The sequence below is a fragment of the Mytilus trossulus genome, unplaced genomic scaffold, assembly GCF_036588685.1.
Source record: "Mytilus trossulus isolate FHL-02 unplaced genomic scaffold, PNRI_Mtr1.1.1.hap1 h1tg000024l__unscaffolded, whole genome shotgun sequence".
In the NCBI taxonomy this organism is placed as follows: Eukaryota; Metazoa; Mollusca; class Bivalvia; order Mytilida; family Mytilidae; genus Mytilus; species Mytilus trossulus.
This window is the reverse complement of record NW_026963290.1, coordinates 2712872-2718871: the sequence shown is the minus strand read 5'-3', so window position 1 is coordinate 2718871 and position 6000 is coordinate 2712872.

Here is a 6000-nt window from a genome sequence, read left to right as displayed (position 1 = left end):
ACACTTTACAGCTGTTTGTCCAAAAACATCACTAACTAAGTGTATAGGCACACGTTAAATGTTTTATCATCTTCCAAAGACTTATCTGATGTTACACAGTTAAGTTAAATCATATATTTTCCGATAAAAGTTATGAGTTATGTACATAGTCATTTCAATATTGTTCGATACTGTTTAATTCTTAAACGGAGGGAAATCTTCTTCCTCCCCTCCCCCTTCCACGATTAAATCGACGTCCGCCTCGTCCTCGATGGGATGGTTCAAGGAAGCCTCTCAGCTCTCGTAACTCATCCTGGAGTTTAGATATAGTATTTGCTTCAGTTTCCGGTTTCTCGGTACTAGATGTCGACATATTTTTAATAGCCCTCAGATATCTTTCATTCCATATCTCTTTCTTTTCCTTTACTAGGAATGTCAACCTTTTTAGACAAGCGCCTTCTTCTGCACTTCCACGACCTATCATTCGCTCTGTGTCCTCAAGCAAGTTGGATATGCTGGTTAACATGCTCTTGTGGTGCTCCTCGCACATTTCAATAAGTCTATTTAGAAATTGTTCACAGAGTTCACTTTTAATTATATCCAGATTTTCATTAAAAAACGAATTAGATCCTTGGTCCAATGATGGTGTGAAATTAATTGTTAGTCTGATATAACTTTGAAGTTGTGTCGGATCGACCTAACCAAGACTGTATTTTAAGGTAGCTACCTGGTGTTTCTTTCTGAGTTTGTTTTCCAACTCCTCCAAACACTGTGTGACTATTCCTTCCTTTTCAGGATTAACATTTGAAATATCCGCACAATCCATTTTAAAGTCAAAAGATATTTCTCCCAATGATGGAGTTTCTTCTGTCTTAATCACAGTTCCACTGCAAGAAATAAATTCCTGCATGCTAGCATCTTCTTTTTCAAAATTTGGTCCTTCAGAGGGATTTTTCTGTTTGTTAAGACTTAGCATGTTTAGTCTTTCCATTGCTAGTTGCATTTATGTAATTCAAGTTTATTTATAAAACTGTATAAAATATAAAGTCATATCAGATCACTGGTGTGACTGCCCTTAAAGTGTCAGATTGTAATTTGAGACGACGTGGGTAAAACCCAATTGTTTTTGGCATTGCTGATGATAGATATTTCCTCCGCTGAATATGCAAATACAGGAAATTTCAGCACTGTTCAAATTGCACCAAATAACCACTTTATTGTGGTACGAGGAGATCATAAAAGTCAACAAGATGTCAACTAAACAATTCTCAGGCTGACAACGTGATAATAGCTCAAATATTTCAATAAATCGTTGTCAAAGCCTATCCCAGCACCCCAACTCCATAGATCATAAGGTGTTTCGAACATCTATTTAAACCAATTAGAATTAACTAATTGATCATGGCCATGTCCATCGTCAGGAGCCCAAGCCATTGCATAGTGACACTTATTATAAAAATACTGTAATTTTTATTAGGGGCTCGACACCTCATGATCTGTCTGACTCATATTTTTCTATACTCTTTATCTACTTAACCTTGTTTATCAATTTAACGAACAAAGTATAGAATCTTTTTTCATAGTCTGCAACATATTAATTATTCAGAGTTGCTGATGTTACTATGTCTTTCAAGTTTTTATGCCTACGGAAGGCAAACAGAGGTCTTTTATCAAATAACAGTTTTGCCTCTTCGTCATCCTTTAATTTATCCCAGTGTTTTAAGATATTGTTCTTTATGTGTGATTTCTGTCTTGAAAACACTGTGGAGAATACCAAGGGAGGCGACTGTAATACAGATTTGGGCTTTACCATTAATGTGTCTATTCTTTGTTTTGCAGTCACTTCCTGCATAACAGTTTTAATTTCATTTTTTGGATATCCCCTTTTAATAAGGCGCTCCGAAAATAACGCATATTGTGTTTGCAAATCTACTGGATCGTTCGTACATCTCTTAAAGCGAAGCATTTCTCCTTTAATTATGCCTCTGAAAGTAGAGGATGGGTGGCATGAGGATCTCTCTAAATACTGATAATTTTCAGTCTTTTTTCGGAATGTCGTGAGGTCTAAGATTCCTGTTTCTCTAAATCTTAGACCTTTGAATACCAACACATCTAAAAACTGCATTTTAGTTTGTGATTTCTCGTATGTAAATTTTAGAAGTGCATGTTGTCTGTTAGCATGTTCAAAGAATTGTGATATTTCATCATCTGTACCTTCATTGTAAATAAAAAAGCCATCGTCCCTAAACCTGTAGAGACTTGATATTTTCTGTTTATGTTGAAAAGTCCTTAAAATACTATTTAAGACTTCATAAACTCTCAGATCCGTAATTTCAGGTGATAAACTATTTCCCATTGGAACTCCAGTTGAAGTTTTATAAAATTTACCATTGAACATAAATTCATTATTTTCAAGAACTATCTTAAGAAGTTCCAATATATATCGCAACGGAGGCAAAAGTATCGTATGTTTACATTTAATTATCGTAGGCCAAGCATGCTTGACTGCGTCAATCATTTCTACATGGGACATATTGTTGTACATTTCTTTTATGTCAAAACTGACTAAGTAGGCGTCAGGTTTTACCTGCAATTTCTCAATAATATTTATAAATTCTAATGAGTCCCTTAAATGTGTTTCTTGTTTTAATACTGCTGGAAGCATGAATTTATCCAAATACTGCCCTATTCTCTCTAAAACAGTACCCGATAATGAAACAATAGGCCTTCCTTGAATTCTGACATTTTTATACAGCGTAGGATTCTGTTGAACGCTTTCTATTAGTTCAGGATCAAGTTTGTGCAATTTAGGCAGAAGATACAACCTTCCTGGTTTGAGATCTCTCTTAGCAGAAAGATATTTAAAGGTGATTTCATCCATGACCCCTTTTCTATGCATTTCAAAGATAATAGTATTGATTTTCTGGTTAGTCTCTATAATGTTTAATTTTGCAATTTCCATGAAGTGAGTAGCACTACTTAATTGCCTCAGACCTTCATTTATATATTCTGTTTTATCCCAGATCACTGTGGTGTTATTTTTATCTGCTTTTCGAATTACAATTTTTTCGTTTCGTTTGAGGGAAGAAATTGCCTTTCATTCCAGCGTAGTGAGATTATCGTGTGCTTTATTAATTGTTATATTATCTATCTCAACCTTAGTTTTGAATATATATGTCTCAATGGCATTGTTTGCAAGTTCCGGTTTATATCCGGATTTTGTTAAAAAGGGATGACGTTTGAAAATATCACCCTTGTCAAAATGATATTTACATCTTAGTTTTCTTGCAAATTCATTGAAATCTGATGCAATACTAGATTTTGCAAATTTCGTCGAGGGAGACGGTATATATTTTAATCCTTTACTGAGTAACAAAATTTCATCGTCTTTTATCTTTTCAGTGGTGAATATTTTAACATATTCACGTGCTTTTTCAATTGATTTTTTCCTCTTGAGAGAGCGAATCTTTATCTTTCTATTTATCTGATAGAAGGCCTTTTTCATGATAGCCTTTTTTGTTTTTTTATTTCAATAAATCGTTGTCAAAGCCTATCCCAGCACCCCAACTCCATAGATCATAAGGTGTTTCGAACATCTATTTAGACCAATTAGAATTAACTAATTGATCATGGCCATGTCCATCGTCAGGAGCCCAAGCCATTGCATAGTGACACTTATTATAAAAATACTGTAATTTTTATTAGGGGCTCGACACCTCATGATCTGTCTGACTCATATTTTTCTATACTCTTTATCTACTTAACCTTGTTTATCAATTTAACGAACAAAGTATAGAATCTTTTTTCATAGTCTGCAACATATTAATTATTCAGAGTTGCTGATGTTACTATGTCTTTCAAGTTTTTATGCCTACGGAAGGCAAACAGAGGTCTTTTATCAAATAACAGTTTTGCCTCTTCGTCATCCTTTAATTTATCCCAGTGTTTTAAGATATTGTTCTTTATGTGTGATTTCTGTCTTGAAAACACTGTGGAGAATACCAAGGGAGGCGACTGTAATACAGATTTGGGCTTTACCATTAATGTGTCTATTCTTTGTTTTTTAAGTCTGTTTTAGAGAGAATAGGGCAGTATTTGGATAAATTCAAGCTTCCAGCAGTATTAAAACAAGAAACACATTTAAGGGACTCATTAGAATTTATAAATATTATTGAGAAATTGCAGGTAAAACCTGACGCCTACTTAGTCAGTTTTGACATAAAAGAAATGTACAACAATATGTCCCATGTAGAAATGATTGACGCAGTCAAGCATGCTTGGCCTACGATAATTAAATGTAAACATACGATACTTTTGCCTCCGTTGCGATATATATTGGAACTTCTTAAGATAGTTCTTGAAAATAATGAATTTATGTTCAATGGTAAATTTTATAAAACTTCAACTGGAGTTCCAATGGGAAATAGTTTATCACCTGAAATTACGGATCTGAGAGTTTATGAAGTCTTAAATAGTATTTTAAGGACTTTTCAACATAAACAGAAAATATCAAGTCTCTACAGGTTTAGGGACGATGGCTTTTTTATTTACAATGAAGGTACAGATGATGAAATATCACAATTCTTTGAACATGCTAACAGACAACATGCACTTCTAAAATTTACATACGAGAAATCACAAACTAAAATGCAGTTTTTAGATGTGTTGGTATTCAAAGGTCTAAGATTTAGAGAAACAGGAATCTTAGACCTCACGACATGCCGAAAAAAGACTGAAAATTATCAGTATTTAGAGAGATCCACATGCCACCCATCCTCTACTTTCAGGGGCATAATTTAAGGAGAAATGCATCGCTTTAAGAGATGTACGAACGATCCAGTAGATTTGCAAACACAATATGCGTTATTTTCGGAGCGCCTTATTAAAAGGGGATATCCAAAAAATGAAATTAAAACTGTTATGCAGGAAGTGACTGCAAAACAAAGAATAGACACATTAATGGTAAAGCCCAAATCTGTATTACAGTCGCCTCCCTTGGTATTCTCCACAGTGTTTTCAAGACAGAAATCACACATAAAGAACAATATCTTAAAACACTGGGATAAATTAAAGGATGACGAAGAGGCAAAACTGTTATTTGATAAAAGACCTCTGTTTGCCTTCCGTAGGCATAAAAACTTGAAAGACATAGTAACATCAGCAACTCTGAATAATTAATATGTTGCAGACTATGAAAAAAGATTCTATACTTTGTTCGTTAAATTGATAAACAAGGTTAAGTAGATAAAGAGTATAGAAAAATATGAGTCAGACAGATCATGAGGTGTCGAGCCCCTAATAAAAATTACAGTATTTTTATAATAAGTGTCACTATGCAATGGCTTGGGCTCCTGACGATGGACATGGCCATGATCAATTAGTTAATTCTAATTGGTCTAAATAGATGTTCGAAACACCTTATGATCTATGGAGTTGGGGTGCTGGGATAGGCTTTGACAACGATTTATTGAAATATGCTTCGCTTTAAGAGGTGTACGAACGATCCAGTAGATTTGCAAACACAATATGCGTTATTTTCTGAGCGCCTCATCAAAAGGGGATATCCAAAAAATGAAATTAAAACTGTTATGCAGGAAGTGACTGCAAAACAAAGAATAGACACATTAATGGTAAAGCCCAAATCTGTATTACAGTCGCCTCCCTTGGTATTCTCCACAGTGTTTTCAAGACAGAAATCACACATTAAGAACAATATCTTAAAACACTGGGATAAATTAAAGGATGACGAAGAGGCAAAACTGTTATTTGATAAAAGACCTCTGTTTGCTTTCCGTAGGCATAAAAACTTGAAAGACATAGTAACATCAGCAACTCTGAATAATTAATATGTTGCAGACTATGAAAATAGATTCTATACTTTGTTCATTAAATTGATAAACAAGGTTAAGTAGATAAAGAGTATAGAAAACTATAAGTCAGACAGATCATGAGGTGTCGAGCCCCTAATAAAAAGTACAGTATTTTTATAATAAGTGTCACTATGCAATGGCTTGGGCTCCT